Source organism: Somniosus microcephalus, unplaced genomic scaffold (genome assembly GCF_052327205.1).
Source record: "Somniosus microcephalus isolate GS21.2 unplaced genomic scaffold, FLI_Smic_1.0 unresolved_chr1, whole genome shotgun sequence".
In the NCBI taxonomy this organism is placed as follows: domain Eukaryota; kingdom Metazoa; phylum Chordata; class Chondrichthyes; order Squaliformes; family Somniosidae; genus Somniosus; species Somniosus microcephalus.
Genome location: NW_028225179.1, coordinates 88,495,611 through 88,521,927, shown reverse-complemented (window position 1 = coordinate 88,521,927; position 26,317 = coordinate 88,495,611). Strand labels below are relative to the sequence as shown.

Below are 26,317 nucleotides of genomic sequence, written 5' to 3'. Positions count from 1 at the left end.
ACAGGGACACAGGGAGATAATAAGAGAGGCAAGCGGAGAGAGTAACAGTGGCACAGGGAGGGAATAACAGATGCACAGGGAGATAGTAACAGGGACACACACAGATAGTAAGAGAGGCAATCGGAGAGATTAACAGAGGCACAGGGATAGGGTAACAGGGACACATGGAGAGAGTAACGGTGACACAGGGAGAGAGTAACAGAGGCACAGGCAGAGCGTAACAGAGACACAGGGAGAGAGTAATGGACACAGGGAGATAGTAACAAAGCCACAGGGAGAGAGTAACAAAGGCATAGGAAGAGAATAACAGAGGCACAGGGACACAGGGTGCGAGTAACAGAGACACAGGTAGAGAGAAGCAGAGGCACAGGGGGTGAGTAACAGTGACACAGGGAGAGAGTAACAGATGCAGTGAGAGAATAACAGAGACACAGGGAGAGATTAATAGTGAAACTGGGAGAGAGAAACAGCAGCACATGGAGATAGTAAGAGGGACAGGGTGACAGTAAGAGAGGCAAACGGAGAGAGTAACAGAAACACAGGGCTAGAGTACCAGGGACACGATGAGAGAGAAACAAGAACACAGGGAGAGAGTAACAGGGACACAGGGAACGAGTAATGCGGACAGAGGAAGATAGTAACAGGGGCACAGAGAGGGTGTAAAAGAAACACAGGGAGAGAGTAACGTGGTCACAGGGAGATAGTAAGAGAGGCAAACGGAGAGAGTAACAGAAACACAGGGAGAGAGTAACAGAGACACGATGAGAGAGAAACAAGAACACAGGGAGAGAGTAACAGAGACACAGGGAGAGAGTAACAGAGGCACAGGGAGAGAGTAACAGGGAGATAGTAAGAGAAGTACATGGAGAGAGTAACAGAGACACCGGGAGAGATTAACAGAGACACAGGGAGAGAGTAACAGGGAGATAGTAAGAGAGGCACATGGAGATATTACCAGAGACACAGGGAGAGAGTAACAGAGACATGGAGAGAGTAACAGAGGCACAGGGAGAAAGTAACAGGGACACAGAGAGTAACAGAGGCACAAGGAGAGAGTAACAGGGACAAAGAGAGATAATAAGAGAGGCAGAGGGAGATAATAACTGGGACACACGGAGAGAGTAACAGAGGCACATGGCGAGAGCAACAGCGCCACATGATGAGAGTAACAGAGATAAAGAGAGAGAGTAACAGAGATACAGGGAGAGAATAACAGAGGCACAAGGAGATAGTAACAGGGACACATGGAGAGAGTAACAGAGGCACAGGGAGAGAGTAACAGAGACACAGGGAGAGAGTAACAGGGACACAGGGCAAGTAACAGAGGCACAGGGAGGGAGTAACAGAGACACAGGGAAAGAGTAACAGAGGCACAGGGAGAGAGAAAATGAGACACAGGGAGAGAATAACAGAGACACAGTGAGAGAGTAACAGGGACACAGTGAAAGAGTAACAGAGTCTCATGGAGAGAGTAACAGAGGCACAGGGAGATAGTAACTGGGAAACACGAAGAGTTTAACAGGGGTACAAGGAGAGAGTAACAGAGACACAAGGAGATAGTAAGAGAGGCAAATGGGGAGAGTAACATAGGCACTGGGAGAGAGTAACAGAGGCACAGCAAGACAGTAAAAGTGATAGAGAGAGAGAGTAACAGGGACACAAGGAGATAGTAAGAGATGCAAATGGAGAGAGTAACAGTGGCACAGGGAGGGAATAACAGTGGCACAGGGAGATAGTAACAGGGACACAGGCAGATAGTAAGAGAGGCAATCGGAGAGATTAACAGAGGCACAGGGATAGGGTAACAGGGACACATGGAGAGAGTAACAGAGACACAGGGAGGGAGTAACAGAGGCACAGGCAGAGAGTAACAGAGACACAGGGAGAGAGTAATGGACACAGGGATATAGTAACAGAGCGACAGGGAGAGAGTAACAGAGGCATAGGAAGAGAATAACAGAGGCACAGGGAGAAAGTAACAGGGACACAGAGTGCGAGTAACAGAGACACAGGTAGAGAGAAACAGAGGCACAGTGGGAGAGTAACAGTGACACAGAGAGAGTAACAGAAACACAGGGAGAGAGTAACAGAGACACGATGAGAGAGAAACAAGAACACAGGGAGAGAGTAACAGGGACACAGAGAACGAGTAATGTGGAAAGAGGAAGATAATAACAGGGACACAGAGAGGGTGTAAAAGAAACACAGGGAGAGAGTAACGTGGTCACAGGGAGATAGTAAGAGAGGCAAACGGAGAGAGTAACAGAAACACAGGGAGAGAGTAACAGAGATACGATGAGAGAGAATCAAGAACACAGGGAGAGACTAACAGAGACACAGGGAGAGAGTAACAGAGGCATAGGGAGAGAATAACAGAGGCACAGAGAGATAGTAACAAAGGCACAGGGAGAGAGTAACAGAGGCACAGGGAGAGAGTAACAGAGGCACAGAGAGATAGTAACAAAGGCACAGGGAGAGAGTAACAGAGGCACAGGGAGATAGTAACAAAGGCACAGGGAGAGATTAACAGAGACACAGGTAGAGACTAACAGTGAAACCGGGAGAGAGTAACAGGGACACAGTGAATGAGTAACAGGGACACATGGAAAGAGTAACAGAGACTCAAGGAGAGAGTAACAGAGGCACAGGGAGATAGTAACAGAGTCACAGGGAGAGAGTAACGGAGACACAGGGAGAGATTAACAGCGACACAGAGAGAGTAACAGAGACACAGAGAGAGATTAACAGAGGCACAGGGAGATAGTAACAGAGACACAGAGAGAGAGTTACAGAGACACGGGGAGAGAGGAGCAGAGATGCAGGGAGAGAATAACAGAGACACAGGGAGAGAGTAAAACAGACACAGGGAGAGAGTAACAGCAGCACAGGGAGATATTAACAGGGACACAGGGAGATAGTAAGAGAGGCAAACGGAGAGAGTAACAGAAACACAGGAAGAGAGTAACAGAGACACGATCAGAGAGAAACATGAACACAGGGAGATAGTAACAGAGACACAGGGAGAGAGTAACAGAGGCACAGGGAGAGAGTAACAGGGAGATAGTAAGAGAAGTACATGGAGAAAGTAACAGAGACACAGGGAGAGATTAACAGAGACACAGGGAGAGAGTAACAGAGAGATAGTAAGAGAGGCACATGGAGATATTACCGGAGACACAGGGAGAGAGTAACAGTGACGCAGGGAGAGAGTAACAGAGATACAGTGAGAATAACAGAGACACAGGGAGAGAGTAACAGAGACATGGAGAGAGTAACAGAGGCACAGGGAGAAAGTAACAGGGAAACAGAGAGTAACAGAGGCACAAGGAGAGAGTAACAGGGACAAAGAGAGATAATAAGAGAGGCAGAGGGAGGTAATAACTGGGACACACGGAGAGAGTAACAGAGGCACATGGCGAGAGCAACAGCGACACATGATGAGAGTAACAGAGATAAAGAGAGAGAGTAACAGAGATAAAGGGAGAGAATAACAGAGGCACAAGAGATAGTAACAGGGACACATGGAGAGAGTAACAGAGGCACACGGAGAGAGTAACAGAGACACAGGGAGAGAGTAACAGGGACACAGGGCAAGTAACAGAGGCAGAGGGAGGGAGTAACAGAGACACAGGGAAAGAGTAACAGAGGCACAGGGAGAGAGTAAAAGAGACACAGGGAGAGAATAACAGAGGCACAGTGAGAGAGTAACAGGGACACAGTGAAAGAGTCACAGAGTCTCAGGGAGAGAGTAACAGAGGCACAGGGAGATAGTAACATGACACACGGAGTGATTAACAGGGGTTCAAGGAGAGAGTAACAGAGACACAAGGAGATAGTAAGAGAGGCAAATGGGGAGAGTAACATAGGCACAGGGAGAGAGTAACAGAGGCACAGGAAGACAGTAAAAGGGACAGAGAGAGAGAGTAACAGGGACACAGGGAGATAGTAAGAGAGGCAAATGGAGAGAGTAACAGTGGCACAGGGAGGGAATAACAGAGGCACAGGGAGATAGTAACAGGGACATAGGCAGATAGTAAGAGAGGCAGTCAGAGAGATTAACAGAGGGACAGGGATAGGGTAACAGGGACACATGGAGAGAGTAACAGAGACACAGGGAGAGAGTAACAGAGGCACAGGCAGAGAGTAACAGAGACACAGGGAGAGAGTAATGGACACAGGGAGATAGTAACAGAGCCACAGGGAGAGAGTAACAGAGGCATAGGAAGAGAATAACAGAGGCACAGTGAGAAAGTAACAGGGACACAGGGTGCGAGTAACAGAGACACAGGGAGAGAGCAACAGAGGCACAGGGAGATAGTAGCAGGGACATAGGGAGAGATTAATAGTGACACAGGGAGAAAGTAACAGCGGCACATGGAGATAGTAAGAGTGACATGGCGACAGTAAGAGAGGCAAACGGAGAGAGTAACAGAAACACAGGGCAGGAGTAACAGAGACACGGTGGGAGAGAAACAAGAACACAGGGAGAGAGTAACAGGGACACAGGGAATGAGTAATGTGGACAGAGGAAGATAGTAACAGGGACACAGAGAGGGTGTAAAAGAAACACAGGGAGAGAGTAACGTGGTCACAGGGAGATAGTAAGAGAGGCAAACGGAGAGAGTAACAAAAACACAGGGAGAGAGTAACAGAGACACGATGAGAGCGAAACAAGAACACAGGGAGAGAGTAACAGAGACACAGGGAGAGAGTAACAGAGGCATAGGAAGAGATTAACAGAGGCACAGGGAGAGAGTAACAGAGACACAGGGAGAGATTAACAGAGGCACAGGGAGAGAGTAACAGCGGCACATGGAGATAGTAAGAGGGACAGGGTGACAGTAAGAGAGGCAAACGGAGAGAGTAACAGAAACACAGGCTAGAGTAACAGAGACACGATGAGAGTGAAACAAGAACACAGGGAGAGAGTAACAGAGACACAGGGAGAGGGTAACAGAGGCATAGGGAGAGATTAACAGAGGCACAGGAAGAGAGTAACAGAGACACAGGGACAGATTAACAGAGGCACAGGGAGAGAGTAACAGGGACACAGTGAAAGAGTAACAGGGACACAGGATAGGAGCAACTGAGACTCAGGGAGAGAATAACAGAGGCACAGGGAGATAGTAACAAAGGCACAGGGAGATAGTAAAAGAGACACAGGGAGAGAGTAACAGAGGCACAGGGAGATAGTAACAGGGACACAGGGAGAGAGTAACAGGGGCACAGGGAGAGAGTAACAGAGACACAGGGAGAGAGGAACAGAGACACTGGTAGAGAGTAACAGAGGCACAGGGAGAGAGTAACAGCGACACGTTGAGAGAGAAACAAGAACACAGGGAGAGAGCAACAGAGACACAGGGAGAGAGTAACAGAGGCATAGGGAGAGATTAACAGAGGCACAGGGAGAGTTTAACAGAGACACAGGGAGATATTAACAGAGACACAGGGAGAGAGTAACAGGTACACAGTGAAAGAGTAACAGGGACACAGGATATGAGCAACTGAGACTCAGGGAGACAATAACAGAGGCACAGGGAGATAGTAACAAAGGCACAGGGAGAGTAACGGAGACACAGGGAGAGAGTAACAGAGGCACAGGGTGATAGTAACAGACATACAGGGAGATAGAAACAGAGGCACAAGGAGATAGTAACAGGGACAGAGGGAGAGAGCAACAGAGACACAGGGAGAGTGTAACAGAGACACAGGGAGAGAGTAAAAGTGGCACAGGGAGAGGAGAACAGAGACACAGGGAGAGAGAAACAGAGGCACAGGGAGATAGTAACAGGGACAGAGGGAGAGAGTAACAGAGACACAGGGAGAGAGTAACAGACACACAGGGAGAGAGTAACAGAGACACAGGGAGAGAGGAACAGAGACACAGGTAGAGAGTAACAGAGGCACAGGGAGAGAGTAACAGCGACACAGAGAGAGAGTAAAAGAGACAAAGGGAGAGATTAACAGAGACACGGAGAGATTAACAGGGAGATAGTAAGAGAGGCACATGGAGAGAGTAACAGAGACACAGGGAGAGCATAACAGGGACACAGTGAAAGAGTAACTGGGACACAGGGAATGAGTAACTGAGACTCGGGGAGAGAATAACAGAGGCACAGGGAGAGAGTAACAGAGACACAGGTAGAGAGTAACAGAGGCACAGGGAGAGAGTAACAGCGACACAGAGAGAGTAACAGTGACTCGGGGAGAGAGTAACAGAGGCACAGGGAGAGAGTAACAGGAACACAGGGAACGAGTAATGGGGACAGAGGAAGATTGTAACAGGGACACAGAGAGGGTGTAAAAGAAACACAGGGAGAGAGTAACAGAGACACAGGGAGAGAGTAATAGAGGCACAGGGAGATAGTAACAGAGTCACAGGGAGAGAGTAACAGAGGCATAGGAAGAGAATAACAGAGGCACAGGGAGAAAGTAACAGGGACACAGATTGCGAGTACCAGAGACAAATGGAGAGAGAAACAGAGGCACAGGGGGAGAGTAACAGTGACATATAGAGAGTAACAGAGACACAGGGAGAGAGTAACAGAGGCTCAGGCAGATGGTAACAGGGACGCAGGGAGATAGTAACAGAGACACAGGGAGAGATTAACAGAGGCAGGGAGAGAATAACAGAGACACAGGGAGAGAGTAATAGTGACACAGGGAGAGAGTAACAGCGGCACATGGAGATAGTAAGAGGGACAGGGAGATAGTAAGAGAGGCAAACGTAGAGAGTAACAGATTCACAGGGAGAGAGTAACAGAGACACGATGAGAGAGAAACAAGAACACAGGGAGAGAGTAACAGAGATGCAGGGAGAGAATAACAGGTACACAGGGAGAGAGTAACAGTGACACAGGGAGATAGGAAGAGAGGCAAACGGAGAGAGTAACAGAAACACAGGGATAGAGTAACAGAGACACGATGAGAGGGAAACAAGAACACAGGGAGAGAGTAACAGAGACACAGGGAGAGAGTAACAGAGACACAGGGAGAGAGTAACAGAGGCACAGGTTGATAGTAACAGAGGCACAGGGAGAGAGTAAAAGAGACACAGGGAGAGGCTAACAGAGACACGGAGAGATTAACAGGGAGATAGTAAGAGAGGCACAGGGAGAGATTAACAGGGACATAGGGAGAGAGTAACAGGGGCATGGAGAGAGTAACAGAGGCACAGGGAGAAAGTAACAGGGACACAGAGAGAGACTAACAGAGGCACAGGGAGAGAGTAACAGGGACAAAGAGTGATATTAAGAGAGGCAGAGGGAGATAATAACTGGGACACAGGGAGAGAATTACAGAGGCACATGGCGAGAGCAACAGGGACACAGGATGAGAGTAGCAGAGATAAAGAGAGAGAGTAACAGAGATACAGGGAGAGAATAACAGAGGCACAAGGAGATAGTAACAGGGACACATGGAGAGAGTAACAGAGGCACACGGAGAGAGTAACAGAGGCACACGGAGAGAGTAACAGAGACACAGGGAGAGAGTAACAGAGACACAGGGAGAGAGTGACAGAGGCACCGGGAGAGAGACACAGGGCGAGTAACAGAGGCACAGGAAGGGAGTGAAAGAGTAACAGGGACACAGTGAGAGAGTAAAAGGGACACAGTGAAAGAGTAACAGAGACTCAGGGAGAGAGTAAAAGAGACACAGGAAGAGAGTAACAGAGGCACAGGGAGACAGTAACAGAGGCACGGGGAGAGAGTAACAGAGACACAGTGAGAGAGAAACAGGAACACAGGGAGAGATTAACAGAGACACAGGGTGAGAGTAAGAGTCACAGGGAGAGAGTAACAAATACACAGGGAGGGAGTAACAGGGACACACGGAGGGATTAACAGGGGCACAAGGAGAGAGTAACAGAGACACAGGGAGATATTAAGAGAGGCAAATGGAGACAGTAACATAGGAACAGGGAGAGAGTAACAGAGGCACAGGGAGGGAATAACAGAGGCACAGGGATAGAGTAACAGGGACACAGAGAGAGAGTCCCAGGGAGGGAATAACAGAGGCATAGGGAGAGAGTAACAGGGACACAGGGAGAGAGTATCAGATACACAGGGAGAGATTAACAGAGACACAGGGAGGGAATAACAGAGGCACAGGGATAGAGTAACAGGGACAGAGAGAGAGAGTAACAGGGACACAGGGAGGGAATAACAGAGGCACAGGCAGAGTGTAACAGAGACACAGGGAGAGAGTAATGGACACAGGGAGAGAGTAAAAGTGGCAAACGGAGAGAGTAACTGAGACACAGGAAGAGAATAACAGACTCACAGGGAGAAAGTTACAGTGACACAGAGAGTGTGAGTAATAGAGGTACAGGGAGAGAGTAATAGAGGCACAGGGAGAGAGTAACAGTGACACAGGGAGAGAATAACAGAGACACAGGAATAGTGTAACAGGGACAGAGGGAACGAGTAATGTGGACAGAGGAAGATAGTAACAGGGACACAGGGAGGGAGTAAATGGGACACAGGGAGAGTATAAAGTGGACACAGGGAGAGTGTGACCGAGGCACAGTGAGAAAGTAACAGAGACACAGGGAGAGAGTAACAGGGACACAGGGAGAGAGTAACAGGGACACAGGGAGAGAGTACCAGGGACACAGGAAGAGATTAACAGAGACACAGGGTGAGAGTAAGAGTCACAGGGAGAGAGTAACAGATACACAGGGAGAGAGTTACAGAGACACAGGGAGAGAGTATCAGAGACACAGGGAGAGAGTAACAGGAACAGAGTGAGAAAGCAGCACAGGGGCACAGGGAGAGAGTAACAGGGCACAGGGAGAGAGTAACAGTGCACAGGGAGAGAGTAAAAGCGACACAGAGAGATTAGCAGGGGCACAAGGAGAGAGTAACAGGGACACAGGTTGTGAGTAAAAGAGGCATAGGGAGAGAGTAGTTCCTAATGCTGGGAATAGAGCCAGAAATTGCCTCCCCAGTGACGGGAGGTGATTTATTTCCCATTGGATAGAATGAGTTTCACTGAACGAGATAAGCAGAATAATGTGGGTGAGATTCGGACATCTACAAAACCTTCCCATCTCGCTGTGCCGGGTTTAACTGAGTGACTCCCTAAAACATGTTCCTCTTTGCTTTACTGAGCATTTACTTTTTTCAATGGTGGTTCCTGGTAAGTCAAATGATGGGAATTGTGTGGCTATATTCATTATTACACAATATGACTGCCATCGAGAACAACATATTGGGGTTAGCCCGGGTTACACCGACTGCCCCGTGTTTAGTCTGAGTTAGTTACACTGACTGCCCCATGTTTAGTTCTGGATACACTGAATGCCTCGTATTTAGTCTGAGTTAGTTACACTGACTGCCCCATGTTTAGTTCGGGATACACCAACTGTCCCGTGTTTAGTCCTGGATACACCGACTGCCCCGTGTTTAGTCCTAGACACACTGACTGCCTCATTTTTATTCCGGGATACACTGACTGCCCCCGTGTTTAGTCTGGGATAGACTAACTGCCCCGTGTTTAGTCCGGGATACACTGACTGCCCCGTATTTAGTCTGGGATACATTAACTACCCCGTCTTTAGTCTGGGATAAACTGACTGCCCTGTGTTTAGTCCAGAATAAATTGACTGCCTCGTTTTTAGTCTGGGATACACTGACTGCCCTGTGTTTAGACAGGGGTACACTGACTGCCCCGTGTTTAGTCCGGGATAGACTGACTGCCTCGTTTTTAGCCTGGGATACACTAACTGCCCCGTGTTTAGTCCGGGGTACACTGAACGCCTCGTATTTAGTCCGGGATATACTGACTGCCTGGTGTTTAGTCCGGGATACGCTGACTGCCCGTGTTTAGTCCGGGATACACTGAACGCCTCGTATTTAGTCCGGGATATACTGACTGCCTGGTGTTTAGTCCGGGATACACTGACTGCCCCGTGTTTAGTCTGGGATACACTGACTGCCTCGTACTTAGTCCGGGATACATTGACTTCCCTCGTGTTTAGTTCGGGTTACACTGACTGCCCTGTATTTAGTCCAGGATAAATTGACTGCCCCGTGTTTATTCTGAGATACACTGTCTGCCTCGTTTTTAGTCCTGGATACACTGGCTACCCCCGAATTTAGTCCGGGTTACACTGACTGCCCTCGTGTTAAGTCCGGGAAGCATAGAAACATAGAAGATAGGAGCAGGATTAGGCCATTCGGCCCCTCGAGCCTGCTCCGCCATTCAATGAGATCATGGCTGATCATCCAAACTCAGTACCCTGTCCCTGCCTTCTCCCCATATCCCTTGATCCCTTTAGCCTTAAGAAATATATCTAACTCCTTCTTGAATATATTTAATGAATTGGCCTCAACTGCCTTCTGTGGTAGAGAATTCCACAGGTTCACCACTCTCTGGGTCAAGAAATTCCTCCTCATCCCAGTCCTAAATGGCTTACCCCTTATCTTTAGACTGTGACCCCTGGTACTGGACTCCCCGACCATCGGGATCATCCTTCCTGCATCTAGTCTGCCTAGTCCTGTTAGAATTTTATAAGTTTCAATGAGATCCCCTCTCATTCTTCTAAACTCCAGTGAGTATAAGTCCAATCGACCCAGTCTCTCCTCATACGTCATTCCTGCCATCCCAGGTATCAGTCTGGTGAATCTTCTCTGCACTCCCTCTATGGCAAGAACATCCTTCCTCAGATAAGGCGACCAAAACTGCACAAAATGCTGAAGGTGTGGTCTCACCAAGGCCCTGTACAACTGCAGCAAGACATCCTTGTTCCTGTACTCAAACCCTCTCGCTATGAAGGCCAATATACCATTTGCCTTCTTAACCGCCTGCTGCATACCTTCAGCGACTGGTGCACAAGGACACCCAGGTCTCATTGCAGTTCCCCTTCTCCCAACCTATTGCCATTCAGATAATAATCTGCCTTCCTGTTTTTGCCACCAAAGTGGATAACCTCGCAATTATACACATTATACTGCATCTGCCCAATCACCCAACCTGTCCAAATCATCCTGGAGTTTCTTGGCATCCTCCTCACAGCACACACGACCACCCAGCTTTGTGTTGCCTGCAAACTTGGAGATATTACATCTAGTTCCCTCAACTAGATCATTAATATATATTAGAGATTAGCATGTAAAGTTAAGGCACATGGGATTGGGGGCAAGGTATTGACTTGGATAGAGAACTGGTTGGCAGACAGGAAGCAAAGTGTTGGAATAAACGGCTCTTTTTCCGAGTCACAGGCAGTGACTAGTGGGGTACTGCAGGGATCGGTCCTTGGACCCCAGCTATTCACAATATATATTAATGATCAGGACGAGTGAACTAGATATAATATCTACAGAAATGCAGACAACACAACGCTGGTTTGGCGTGTGTGCTGTGAGGAGGATGCCGAGAAACTCCAGTATGATTTTGACAGGTTGGGTGATTGGGCAGAAGCATGGCAGATGCAATATAACGTAGATGAATGCGAGGTTATCCACTTTGGTGTCAAAAACAGGAAGGCAGATTTTTATCTGAATGGCAAAAGATTGGGAAAAGGGGAAGTGCAACGTGACCTGGGCGTCCTTGTGCACCAGTCGCTGAAAGTAAGCATGCAGGTGCAGCAGGCAGTTAAGAAGGCAAATGGTATGTTGGCCTTCGTAGCGAGAGGGTTTGAGTACAGGAAAAAGGATGTCTTGCTGCAGTTGTACAGGGCCTTGGTGAGACCACAACTTGAGTATTGTGTGCAGTTTTGGTCGCCTTACCTGAGGAAGGATGTTTTTGCCATGGAAGGAGTGCAGCGAAGATTCACCAGGCTGATACCTGGGATGGCAGGAATGTCATATGAGGAGAGATTGGGTCGATTGGGCTTGTATTCGCTGGAGTTTAGAAGAATGAGAGGGTATCTCATTGAAACTTGTAAAAATCTAACAGGACTAGAAAGACTAGATGCTGGAAGGATGTTCCCGATGGTCGGGGAGTCCAGAAACAGGGGTCACAGTCTAATGATAAGGGGTAAGCCAATTAGGACAGAGATGAGGAGGAATTTTTTCACCCAGAGAGTGGTGAACCTGTGGAATTCTCTACCAAAGAAGGCAGTGGAGGCCAATTCATTAAATATATTCAAGAAGGAGTTGGATATATTTCTTAAAGCTAAAGGGATCAAGGGATATGGAGAGAAGGCAGGAACAGGGTACTGAATTTGGATGATCAGCCATGATCTCCTTGAATGGCGGAGCAGGCTCAAGGGGCCAAATTGCCTACTCCTGCTCCTATCTTCTATGTTTCTATGTTTCTATGTTTCTATATATTGTGAATAGCTGGGGCCTAGGACCGATCCCTGCGGTACCCCACTAAGTCACTGCCTGCCACTCGGAAAAGACCCGTTTATTCCAACTCTTTGCTTCCTGTCTGCCAACCAGTTCTCTATCCAAGTCAGTACCTTGCCCCCAATCCCATGTGCCTTAACTTTACATGCTAATCTCTTATGTGGGACCTTATCGAAATCCTTCTGACAGTCCAAATACACCACATCCACTGGTTCTCCCCATTATAAATTCCCCTGATTCTGACTGCAAGGGACCTACGCTTGACTTCACCAATCTTTTTCTCTTCACAAATCTATAAAAGCTTTTACAGTCAATTTTATGTTCCAAGCAAGCTTACTCTCATATTCTATTCCCCCTCTCTTAATTAATCCCTTTGTCCTCCTTTTTCTGAATCCTAAACTGTGCCCAATCCTCAGGTTTACTGCTTTTTCTGGCTAATATATATGTCCTCCCCTTGGATCTTATGCTATCCCTAATTTCCCTTGTTAGCCACGGTTGAGTCACCTTTTTTTTAAATTTTATGCCAAAAAGGGATGAACAAATTCTGTAGTTCACCCATGCGATTTTTGAATGTTTGCCATTGCCTATCCACCGTCAACCCTTTGAGTAACATTCCCCAATCAATCCTACCCAACTCACGCCTCATACCATCGTAGTTTCCTTTATTTAAATTCAGGTCCCTAGTCTGTGAGTCAACTACTTCACTCTTCATCTTAGTGAAGAATGATATCATATTATGTTCGCTCCACCCCAAGGGGCCTCGCACAACAAAATTGCTAATTCATTCTTTCTCATTACATAATACCCAGTCTAAAAAGGCCTGGTCTCTAGTTGGTTCCTCGACATATTGATCCAGGAAACCATCCCGTATACACTCAAGTTATTCTTCCTCCACAGTATTGTTACTAATTTGGTTAGCCCAATCTATATGTAGATTAAAGTCACCCATGATAACTGCTGTGTCCTTATTGCACGCGTCTCTCATTTTCCATTTAATGCCATCCCCAACCTCCACATTACGGTTTGGGGGTCTGTATACCACTCCCACTAACGTTTTCTGCCCCTTGGTATTTCTCAGTTCTACCCATACAGATTGACGTAATAAAACTCACTACGCACTTGGTTTCAGCATAAAGCAAGGCTTTAATCAACTTGTTTCAGAACATGGAAGCCTAGTTGTATTTCACTAACTGCTTGTCTTACAAAATGTCCCTGGCAAGCCGGGGCCCATGCCTGAGTATTTATATCCTTGGACGGTGCCACATGCTGACCGTCCAGTATTATTTCATATGTAGTTTCTTGATGATGAGCTTTATAACACAGATTCCACATCATCAGAGCTAATATCCTTCCTTACAGTTGTGTTAATCCCCTCTTTAACCAGCAATGCTACCCCACCTCCTTTTCCTTTTTGCCTGTCTTTCCTGAATATTGAATACCCCAGATGTTGATTTCCCAGCCTTGCTCACCCTGGAGCCATGTTTCTGTAATCCCAATTGTATCATTTCTGTTTACCTCTATTTGTGCAGCTAATTCATCCACCATATTATGAATTTTCCTCGCATTAAGACACAAAGCCTTCAGGCTTGTTTTTTTAACATTATTAGACCTTTTAGAATTATTATTTACTGTGGCCATGTTTGATTTAAACCCTTGATTTCTCTGACTGCCACCTTTGCTTTTCTCCTTCCTGTCTTTTGCTTCTATCCTTGTTTCCTTTTCCTCTGTCTCCCAGCACAGGTTCCCAACCCCCTGCCATTTTTGTTTAAACCCTCCCCCAGAGCACTAGCAAACACTCCCCCTAGGATACACTGAGTGCTTCCTTTTTAGTCCGGCTTACATTGACTACCGCTGTATTTGTCCAGGATACATCGACTGCCTCGTTTTTAGTCCAGGATACACTGACTGCCCCGTGTTTAGTCCAGGATACCCTAACTGTCCCGTCTTTAGTCCAGGTTACAATGACTGCCTCGGACCTTGCGGCTGCCCTGGGGGAGCTCCTAAGCTGATTGAATTGGCGAGGTAACGAAAGGGGCTTGTGTGGTGCTGGACACTTAAGAAACGTGCCAGAGCGTTACTGCAGGACTGAAGTAATGTCTCTCAATCATAGATGGGGATTTCCGCAGTGATTCAGGCCACACGTTGCCAGCTCTGGTTGGACTTGACCTCCAGCCCAGTCAAACTGCCTATTAACCCCATCTCCAATATGTGTCAGGTTTCCTCCAATTCTCTGGGGCAGTGGTGGAAGTGCTTGTAGAGAAAGTCTCCTCTAATAGATATGCCCGTGAAATTAGTCAGCAGTAATGGCAAGAGGTGGATGAGCAAGCCAATTGCAGCAACATTGGGTATAAAATGGACGGTAACCGAAAGCGGCTGAAGGCAATCCACAGCTTGCTTTGGTGTATCGCCCAATTTTCTTTTCCATTGACTTCAAATCAATAGAATTTCAGACGGCGGGCCAAGTTGGCTGATGATTCACTATTGCCCATTTCACACTGCCGGCCAAAACAAATTTACACCCCATTTTACCAAGGATCTGTCTGCATTGCAGGAAGAAACTTAATGACCTCACCAGGTCTACCAAGTGTAAGAAGTCACACAACACCAGGTTATAGTCCAACAGTTTTATTTGAAATCACAAGCTTTTGGAGCGCTGCTCCTTCGTCAGTTGAAGTGGAGAAATGCATAAAGACACAGCTTATATAGTCAGAGAATAATGCCAGATGATTGCAGGTAATCTTTCTATCTGCCATTTATCACACCTCGGCAGAGAGATAATCACAGCGATCAAAGGTGTGAATGGTGTCCGAACAGGTTAGTCAGGAAAACATTACATCAAAGAGCAATGAGGTGGGGTCACAAGGGGTCAAATGTTGCAGATGCTGGGGTCTGTATGAAAAACAAAACACAGACAAAAAAACATTTTTTTTTTTTTTTGCTGGAAATCACAGCAGGTCCGGCCGCATCTGTGTAGAGAGAACAAGCCAACGGCGACTCGTGTCTGTGTGACCCTACATCAGGTGGGGTTACATGTAGTGTGACATGAACCCAAGATCGCGGTTGAGGCCATCCTCATGAGTGTGGAACTTGGCTATCAGTTTCTGCTTGACAATTTTGCGTTGTCGTGTGTTTTGAAGGCCGCCTTGGAGAATGCTTACCCAAAGATCGGAGGCTGTTGGACTATAACCTGGTGTTGTGTGACTTCTTACATTTGTCCACCCCAGTCCAACTCCGGCATCTCCACACCAGGTCTACCAAGGCCAGACTCAGCTTTACATCTCTCTTACTGTCTGCACAGCCATGCACTGCCTGAGCTTAGCTGCTGCACAACTAATCCTTTCCTCCTCACTTCCCATGGCTCTCCTCCAATCACAACAGACCCTTCACTACATTCCAGAGTGGAATTACGAGAAGCCCATTAACAGTTGAAAATATTCAGCTGCCAGTACAAGCACTTTGAAATGGTTTAAGTAGCAAAATCCTACAATATAATACAAGAAAATTGTCTCCCAAAATATTCCAGCATTTTACTTGCAAGCAACTGAGCAGCACTTTGATGTCTGCCTCCCGATTTGTACCACCCATCGTTTCTGGCAGGATCAGGAACTAGCAGTAACAATGTGGACAGAGAGTAAAATGTTACCGGGGGTCTTGATAATGTCGTTTGATTTGGTTTAGAGAGAGGGACGTCATTATTGAACAGCAGAAGAGAATCATTTTCTAAATGTATTCGGTTCAAGGAGCCTCATTCGCTGGGAGTGATGCTCTGTTGTGAGTGAGAATCGGAGCTCCCAGGACATACTCCTGAAAATGGCCTGGAAGTGCTCCAACTTTTTGTCTGCATGGTCTGAACATGCATGTTTCGAGCATGGTGTCCCACATGGAAGGTGTAAGTCCATATTCACCGACATTTACATATATAGATGTTAATTCCAGGACATCCAAATGTTCGCATTTAGGGCTTATGCACCAATGAGCTAAGAACCCTCCCCACTCCAAAAATCCAAACTAGACCAAAAAATAAATAAATGAAAAGAGATCTGAGTCTCCTGGTGTCAGAGTCCGGATTGCCAGGGTCTGTAGGCCCAGGTGGGTCACAGTTAGTAATCCTTGTGTTTTCTGGTGGGTGAAAGTTTGACTTTATACCTTGTAATCCCAACTGCATTCTCTCCTAGTTCCACACACACAGAGAAGACATTCACATGACACATTTATTATCATCCACCACTCTGAGTTCTCGCCTAGCTGTAGCTACCAGAGTCCGGCGGTGTGCCAAGAAGTGTTTCCTGGCTCACTTACCTTTTTTCCAAATATTTATACGCCTCCCTTTTTAAACCTATTTTCTGTTTTACTTCCACCCCATGTCTGACAGGGTATTCCATGCCCTAACAATCCTTGACAGTTAATAAAATCTATGGGGAGATGAACTTTGAATGGGCTGTGAAGCGAGTGCAAGTAGATTGGCCGCTCGTTAAACAACCCATCTGATTTTCCTCTTCATTGACTTCAGTGGAAAGGAAAATCATGCGGAGCGTTTACTGCTATTTCCACTCCCGATTCAGTTCAATTTCACCCCCTAACCTCTGTGGACAGCAGATCAGACAAATTTACACAGTCACCGTCGGGTAGAAAACTGGTGCTGGTGGACTGGCCACCCATTTCACTGGAAAGGAAAATTGGGCGTGGTGTAAAATTGGCGGCCGATCCTGTACCAACAGATTTCCGCTCAGTGGTGAGAGGGATAATAACCCCAAAGAATCTATCACGGGCTAGATATGCAGATTGGTTGCACATTGTAGAAACTGCCCAATTTTGATTTATTTTGCAGTCATTGGGAATGAAACTCGAATGGTTTCTATAATTGGCGGTTGATAAACACCGCCAGTTTAATGTTGGGGAGGCAAGTAGAAAATCTACCCCTACAAACCTACAAGGCTACGGACCAGAGCTAGAAAGTGGGGTTAGGCTAGATAGTTCTTTTTCGCCATAGTTTTCTATCATTCTATGACAGGTGCAATTACCTGAAGGGGAGACTGTGGAGCAGCCAAGGAGTAGGGAGCGTAGCTGATTTTCCCCCTCTTTAGCTCAGCAAAACTGCGGCCAATGTTAATGTCACTAGAACCAGCGGGCTGGGAGTTGATCACTCTGCACACACCAGGCATGGATTCCACATGGTTTAGTACAATAATGCTGTGTGCACTTCCTCACTAAGTCACCAAAGACTCCACAGGTCAGATGTGGGACTAATAACTTAAAGGTTACGATTTGCAAATGAGATGAGCTGATGTCGTTTATTCGAACCAGCACATTTTTCTTTTTTCTCAACATGGGAATATTCTTGTAAATGGATACGATTTGCTATTAAGGCTCATTTTGCCTTCTCTGCAATGGTTTAACATGGGAGCGATGGCAAAATATACAGTGATCTCGCATTTTTCTGAATAAATTCTTCTGAGTTTGTTATTATTTCGAGCTCTTTCCCAAGTTGTTGAACAAATTGACATTTCTAATATTTGATATGCCAATGACAGGGATTTTGTTATTATATCCTGGTCTCTCACTCTGTGCTCTATTACTACACCCTGAACCATGGGAGTGCTGATCTGCCGGAGTATAGTGTTATGTGGCTTTTGGATGGCTGTGAGATAGACTATTATGACAAAAATATGAAAATAACTGTTCCAAGACAGCAATGGATGGCGGAAGCATTTAGCAAGAGTTATTGGGAAGGACACACAATCACTCAAGCTGGTTTCCACGGACTCACCAAGGGACAGGTTGATAGATGGTTGCAACAGAACAACCAAACATCAAGTGAGTGAAATCGTTTGAATGAATGCAGCCAAAGATAGGGGTCATTTAAACTTTGGGGGATAGTGTAACATCAGCGATATTATACACCCCGCTGGATTTTCCTTTCCATTGTCTTCAGTGGAAAGGAACACCAGGCGAGGTGTTTAATGTGCAACTAATTGGATATCGCCCATTTTACACCAGCTCTGGAAGGTAGCATTAACCCAATGAATGATATTGCTGATACTAGGGGTGAAATTCTGTGCTGGTTGGTGTACAATTGGCAGTAGCTGCGAGGCTGCACTTTGTACATGCTACCTGATGTGGATAAATGCGAGGTAATGTGGATAAATGCAATGTTTTCCACTTTGGTGGAAAAAACAGGAGGCAGATTATTATCTGAACAGCAATAGATTGGGAAAAGGGGAAGTGCAACGAGACCTGTGTGTCCTTGTGCACCAGTTGCTGAAGGTAAGCATGCAGGTGCAGCAGGCGGTTAAGAAGGCAAATGGTATGTTGGCCTTCATAGCGAGAGGATTCGAGTACAAGAGCAAGGATGTCTTGCTGTAGTTGTACAGGGCCTTGGTGAGACCACACCTTGAATATTGTGTGCAGTTTTGGTCACCTTATCTGAGGAACGATGTTCTTGCCATGGAGGGAGTGCAGCGAAGATTCACCAGACTGATACCTGGGATGGCAGGAATGAAGTATGAAGAGAGATTGGGTCGAATAGGTTTATATTCGCTAGAGTTTAGAAGAATGAGAGGGGATCTCATTGAAACTTATAAAATTCTAACAGGACTAGACAGACTAGATGCAGGAAGGCTGTCCCGATGGGGGAGTCCAGAACCTTGGGTCACAGTCTAAGGATACAGGGGAAGCCATTTACGACTGAGATGAGGGGGAATTTCTTGACCCAGAGAGTGGTGAACCTGTGGCATTCTCTACAACAGAAGGCAGTTGAGGCCAATTCATTAAATATATTCAAGAAGGAGTTATATATATTTCTTAATGCTAAAGGGATCAAGGGATATGGGGAGCAAGCAGGGACAGGGTACTGAATTTGGATGATCAGCCATGATCTCATTAAATGGCATAACAGGCTAGAGGGGCCGAATGGCCTACTCCTGCTCCTATCTTCTAGGTTTCTATGTTTCCATTTCCTTCACAGTAAAATGGGCCGGGGTGTATAATGGACCTGAAATTGCGGTTGGAGGCTTCCCGAGGAAGAATGCCTCTGATCCGCAGGAAAAGTACGCACATACCCGGTGTGTTAAATGGCAACATTTATTCAATTTGGGAAGCAGTGAAGTAGAATTGGTTGGAGCACAGCAATTTTCTCTGGGAAATGCAAAGCTAAGTCCGACAGTGCCACCAACGGTGGGAGGCTGTAATTACAGCATGGCCTACTTACGGTGGCACCTTCCTTATAAAGGTGGTCACAGGAATTTATAAAAGGAAATATTAACGCAAATGTAACAGAAATATGACAATATGAAGTATGCTTTTGTTGACAGGAATTGCATACAGATATAATTTTTAAGAATGTTCTATTCAATTTCCTGTGGCGTTGCATAAGTGAGGGGTAATTTTAACCTTTGGTGAAAGTGTAAAATGAACGATATTGGATCGGTCATGGTGAATTGACAGCCCATTTTACATCTTTGAAGTCAATAGAGAAAAAAATGGGTGGAGTGTAAACCGGGCTGCTGATTTGCTCTGAGCCCATTTCGCACTACTGGCAAAGACCAATTTCATCCCATCTGTTTGTTCTTCATAGGAGCATTGAGTATAACAACAGGGACTTGATGTTGACTTACAGAAGACATCAGTTAGGACACTGTTGGGGTTTTGCATGCAGTTCTGAACACTTATTATAGCAAGAATATTAAAACCATGGAAAAGTGATTCACTAGAATGAATGATTGTAGTTATCAAAAAAGCCTCAAAAATGGTGCATTTTCACATAAATAGACAAGGTTAGTGGAGGATGTAAGAGGTTTTCAAAGTAACGTCGGTTTTGGAGAGTGTAAACAATGAATGATGGTTTCCCCTGGCTGTTGAATTGTTAATAAGGGACACGCAGTCAATAGAAAAACAACGGTAGAATTTTAGAGCATGCAATGTTACTGAGGCAGCTACTATAACATAACTTAAAAGTGAACTCGATTAATATATGAAAAAGGATGATTATGGATGGAAATGGGCATCGGCAGGGAAATGGGTTTAAAGCAGACAGCTGCCGTTTAACTTTGGTGCCAATTGTACTCTTTTTATGCTGTAAATTCGATGTCGCTGTGTGATGAACCTTGTTTTAGACACTAAACTCCATTTCTACCTTTAGTAAAAGAAAGAATGACTGAATGCGAAGTGACTAGAAAATAACTGAAAGTCTCAGACTTGGTGTGATTTGATGCGATAATTATGTAGCTATTGATCGATTCAGTTACTGTTCTAGGTACTCACTACATTCAAGGACTGTTTAGCTATGAGCTGAATGATGTCAATCCTAGTGTAGAGGTTTTGAAGTTGGCTTATGATGGAAGATACGCGATTAGTTTTGATAAAGACAAATTAGTTTGGACTGTACATGATCCAGTAGCTCAGACCCTCAAAGTGAAATGGGATAAAGAAACATAGATGAACCTTTATTTCAAGAGCTTGTTAGAGAAGGACTGTGAGGATTTATGGAGGACATACTATTCACTTGGAAATGCATCACTAACCAGAAAAAGTAAGTTCAGAACAACCTGGGGGTAATTTTAAAGAGTGGCGATAGTGTAGAACTGGTGATATTGGATCAGCTTCCGTTATACACTCTCCCCATTCGCCTTTAACAGGCGGCTGATCCGATATCACCTGTTTTACACAAGTGGCAAAAGTTAAAATGACTTCATTCATTCTATTGTGAAATGTGCGCCTTTTATTGAAGTTGAAAATAACTGTCGTTCTATCATGTAGTTTCCCCTGAGTTCTCAGTTATTGCCCGGGCTGCTGATCGTTGGTTTCTCCATTGCATTGTGACTGGATTTTACCCGCAGTCCATCAGCGTGACCTGGTTGAAGAATGGGGAACATGTCCCTGAGACCAAATCTACTGGGTTATTACCCAATGAAGATGGGACGTATCAACTGAAGACAACTCTTGAATTTGATCCGTATGATGGGAAACAATACTCCTGTCATATTGAGCACAGCAGCTTGCCGGGTGGGAAGACTGTCTCCTGGGGTACGGACATGAGCAGCGATACTGAACAATCAATCAATAATAGCAGCACTCACCCATACAGAGATAGAGAGCAGAAAGAGATCAATGAATGAATGACTGAACCAAATTGCACATTACCACCCTGCTTTTCTATTCTATTCCTCTAGAAATGAACCGGATATTCTGTCTCCCAGTGATGTTTATTTGTTACTATTGGGACTTCTGTGTTGCTGATGGACAAGAACAGGAACATTGAAATCTTTCACTCCCAGTAACTGTCTTTTCTTGGCCGTCACTTTTCTCTGTCTTGCTCTTTCTCTCTGTTACTTTATACATCAGACCACACTTTTGTTATCTCTGTACTTCAGGTTGTCTGTGACTGTTCCTCATTCTTTCTCTCTCTCTTAGTCCATTTCTGTTATCTTCTGACTCTTCCATATTCTTCACCACCCCTCCTCCTTGTGTGCTTCTCACACACTTGCTTTCTCTGTATACCTTTCCCATTGCTTCTTGCTGTCTATCTCCACTCTGTACCCACAACCCCCACACACCACACAGTCTCAGAGTTAGATAGCCAATTAATCCCTTTTCACAGTCTATCTGGGTTAGAGGCTGTATTAATCTACATTCACCATCCACTCTCAGACATCAGACTCTTTATTTGCCCGGCTTGCTGTTGCTTCACACTTTGTTTCTGATTCCTCATTGTTGTTCCCTTTCACTGTGGTGATGGAGCTGCTCGATTTCTGAGCTTGAACTTTTGCTCTGTGCTGAGCTATTTCCCTCTCAGCTTCAGTGTGTTTTTTGCTTCGCTTGTCTCTTTGCTCTGGTGGCGAATGAGGGGACGGGTCACTTTGGGATAGTAGAGGAGGAGGGGGGAAGTGTTGTGAGGAAAGGTCATTAAAATATAGGGCAGTGGGTGGAGGCGTGATAAAATAATGCGGCTTGGCGGCAAGGGTGAGTCTGAGGCTGTGCTCCCGAGGCGGGGATTGGCCGAAGTGCACTGGGAGCTGCAGATTGGGAAGGTGGGGGCGGTGGGCTTTGCCCAGAAAGCAAGAATCTGCAGCAAGAATGAAGATCGGGGCAGCTGGGGTGGGGGGGGGGGGGGCGGGACCCAAGGAAATCAGCTTATAAATTGCTGTTGGTGATTAACAGCGTCACCAAATGTCTCCAGTGGAACCTTCTGCTATTGGTTTAGACACAGCGGGGTAGATTTCCAACCTGCCGCCCGGGTGTAAAACCGGAGTTGCCTCCAGTGGGAATGAAAAGCGGGCAGTTTCTGTGAGAGGCGGCTGGTCCACAGCAGCAGGTTCACACCCGAGCGGCGCGGTGAAAATCTACCACAAATTGTTCAATAGATAACGATGTTGCTCATTCAGGTCTCTCTATGTAAAGGTACCTCCTTCAGGGGAACAGGTCGGATGATCCTTATGATCTGGAAATGTATTTCTGGTCGGTTACTGCGCTGATCCTCTGCTGAGGGCAATTTGCAGATGTTGTGGCCCAATCTGTGCAGGTCCCAGTTGTTTAACACAATCCCTTCAATTAGACCATCGGTCCATTAACGGTATGTTTTATTGACTGCACATACACAGCTTCATATAATCCGGTCTGTCTGTCTGGATGTTCGTTGAGGGCGGTCAAGATTCCAAAGCTGCTGCACCAGCGATAAGCGTAGTCAACATAACATAACATTACGTGACAGATTGAAAATGATAGGGTGCCGCCTATTGTTAAGCGACAGCTTCCCTTGCAGTACACTGAGAATTAAAGAAACGGAGCCTGAGTGCAGTTACAGACTCTGACCACTGAGTGTCACTGTGGAGCAGTCTGGGCTATGGCAACAGCAGCCATGTTGCTATCGATAACGAAAAGAAGCTAAACATTTAACTATCTGAATTAAATGTAAACGTTTATCAATATCGTTTAGTTATTTACAATTCTCACAGCTGCAACCTTGAGCTCCGACCCAAGGACCTCCCATCACACGGAGCTGTGGGGACGGTCAGAAGCTCGATTCCCCAGCCCTGGGAGCTGGCACAGTGACATCATCGATTCAACTGCCATTACTTACCCCTCATATTGCTCCTTTCTCCAGGCCCGCAGACACAGGCCTCTGCCACTTTCCTACCTGGCTCCCCTCACCCAGCGATCAATGGGAGGTTGTGGTGGAGGGGACTGCTAGCTTCCCGCCTGCCTCGCTGGGCACCACGACCAAAACCCTTTTCCATTGGCCTCCCAGTAGCACATTCTTATCTCTGGCCCAGACCCGATCAGTTTAGAAGCCATGCTTCACTCTTCACAGCCATTGCTTCTTCCCCCACCACCCAGTCACCTTTACAGCCTGCCCACCTCTCGTTGACCAGAACCTGTGTTTATTCACGAAAAGTGAACTTTGTGGCTTTAAAGAAACCTGGTTCCACCTCAGTGAAATAATACTGTGTGCACTATATGGTGTGGGGATACTGTCCATATAAAACAGCGCATCATCCTACTTACCATGAGCAGGGCCATAGGTTTCCACTGATTATATATAAAACTGTCAATCCACACATATAATTATACAACCCTTGCTCATATTTTTCAGATGGTAAAGTAGAGAAGGACAGGCATGTGGGGTTGATTGTCGTGTGTGTACTGGTATCGCTGGCTATCGTTATAGTTTTCATCTATATGTGGAGGAGAAAACGGAAAGGTAAGGAGAGGGAATAATGTTACACTCCTGTTTGTAGAAGTATGACACAGCGGCTTTGCAGAAAATCCTTTGTCCTGCCCCAGGATTATATTTGAATTTTAAATATCTGTTATTAAGAAAGTAAAAGAAATACTTGCGTTTATATCGCGCCTATCACGACCTCAGGACGTCCCAAAGTGCTTCACAGCCAATGAAGTACTTTCTTTAGAAGTGTAGTCACTGTTGTAATGTAGGAAACGCGGCAGCCAATCTGCGCACAGCAAGCTCCGGCAAAGAGCCATGTGAGAATGACCAGATAATCTGATTTTAATGATGTTGAATGAGGGATAATTAATGGCCAGGAAATCAGAGAGATCTCCCCTGCTCTTCTTCGAGATAGTGTCATGGCATCTTTTACATCCACCTGAGAGGCAGATGGGGCCTCGATTTAACGTCTCATCTGAAAGACGGCACCTCCGACAGTGCGGCACTCCCTCTGTACTGCACTGGAGTGTCAGTCTAGATTTTTGTGCTCAAGTCTCTGGAGTGGGATTAAATTGATTCTTTTATTGACTTGTGTAAGACCAACTGGGATTTTATAGCGGGAACGTTTACGAATGGAATTCTAGGTTTAATCACAAGAGGTACAGAACATAAGAGCCAAGAAGTAACTATGAGCCTCTATAAAACCTTAAAATGCCCTGAGTTAGAGCACTGTGGGCAGTATTGAACTTCACAAGATAGGGGGGATCTTGAGCTTTCGGGAAGCTACAAGGTGGATTCACTAAGATGCTGCCCGATAGAAGGAAAAACAAATAGAAGGAAAGACTTGGAAAATGCGCATTTTTATTGAACAATGCATATTACGGGTGATATAATAGAAGTGTTTAAAATGATGAATGATGGCTCAGGGTAGATAGAAGCAGACTGTTTCCATTAGTTGAGGATCAATCATGAGAAGTTATAGATACCAGGTTAAATGTTAGAGATTTAGAACAGAGGGTAGGTGACGATTCTTTTCCCAGAGGGTTGTGAGGCTGCGGAATCCGCTTCCAGTGATAGAGGTTTAATAACCTTCCTGATTTTGCGTTTACTTTATCTTCCAATAAGCCCCATTCACACTGCAGCCTGAGGATCCCCGAGGGCTGGTTTGGATTAACGCCGAATATTTTAGTGTAAATCCAGACTCAGGACCCCACCTGACTACCAGGTGAAGTAGAGACAGACTGCCTCCTCCAGAATATCCCTTCAAACCAAATCTAAGGTTGAGATGTAAATGGTTTCCGAGTGGCATTAAGGTAAAAGGTGAAAATATAATCAGAAGATTAAAAGCGGACTAGAACTCCCAGGTGTTAAACACCTTCCGTAGATTTGTGTTCCCAGAATGCATCATTAGGGCAATTATTGCCCGTGTCTTCTGCGGTCATGGCACCTTCATAGGGGCAAGACAGGGTGCAGAGTCATTGGGAGTCAGTTTCAGATTTGGAGATAATGTAAAACAGGCGTTATCGGATCAGCGACCCGTTACACACCTCTCCCAACTTTCCTTTCCATTGACTTCACGGAATGGACAATTTGGGAGGTGTAGAACAGATACCCGATCCGATATCCTGTTTATATTAACGCCAACAATTACAATGAAACCCATGGGGGTATAAATTTGTCGGGGGTCATAGTTCAAATTGGGCGATACTGACTCTGCAGCCCGGCAGTACAAGCAAGTCTCTTCAGTTCCATCGCCTGTGGAACTGATTGGAGCCTTCACAACGTTAACGGGAGGATAAGGCTACCGGCCCCATTTGGAGGCCATTTACTCCATTTATTCCGGGCGAAGGCAGTGAGAATTGACTGCCCTTTAGGCCGGCTGCTCCTGGGTGCTAAACTAACTGCCACTGAGCTACATGTAAGGGGAAGAACCATGAAAAGTTAATGAACAAGTCACTGCATTCTCTGTACTGTGCTCTGCACTGTGATCTCTAGATTTTCTAAGATTTGTGTTTCACTCCCTAGATTACAATGTTGTTTAATCAGAACCTGAGAGTTTCAAACGCGAGAGTTGCATTGGATCCAAGAAGACGCTGGAATAATCATCGTGAATCAATTGTTTTATTACTGATGCAACTGTATTTGCATAAACATTTCACCCCTGACTTATGTTTCAGTCACTTTATTAGAATATTACTAACTTGCGTAACATTGAAGGAACATTGTCAAATCTCATCTACAATTGCACAAGCTGGCGCTTTAGACATTACCTAACAGCTGTGCGGTATAAAGGCACGCCAGGGATTTTCAAAAGAAGTTTTTTCAATGTTGATACATCCCTAATTAGCACAAACTTGATTTC

The 26,317-nt window shown here is 45.8% G+C and overlaps 1 protein-coding gene and 1 pseudogene across 2 annotated transcripts in view; both read left to right on the top strand.

Annotated features, from left to right (window-relative positions):
- LOC147095572 (scavenger receptor cysteine-rich domain-containing protein DMBT1-like) overlaps nt 1-26,317 on the top strand; it is a 960,763-nt gene that overhangs the window by 707,390 nt on the left and 227,056 nt on the right. The gene's annotated exons all lie outside the window — the stretch shown is intronic.
- Nucleotides 16,150-26,216, top strand: LOC147095573 (class I histocompatibility antigen, F10 alpha chain-like; annotated as a pseudogene). Its single transcript, XR_015074668.1, has 6 exons — nt 16,150-16,185; nt 17,828-18,110; nt 20,548-20,823; nt 21,051-21,317; nt 23,884-23,991; nt 25,981-26,216. The product of XR_015074668.1 is annotated as a class I histocompatibility antigen, F10 alpha chain-like (transcript).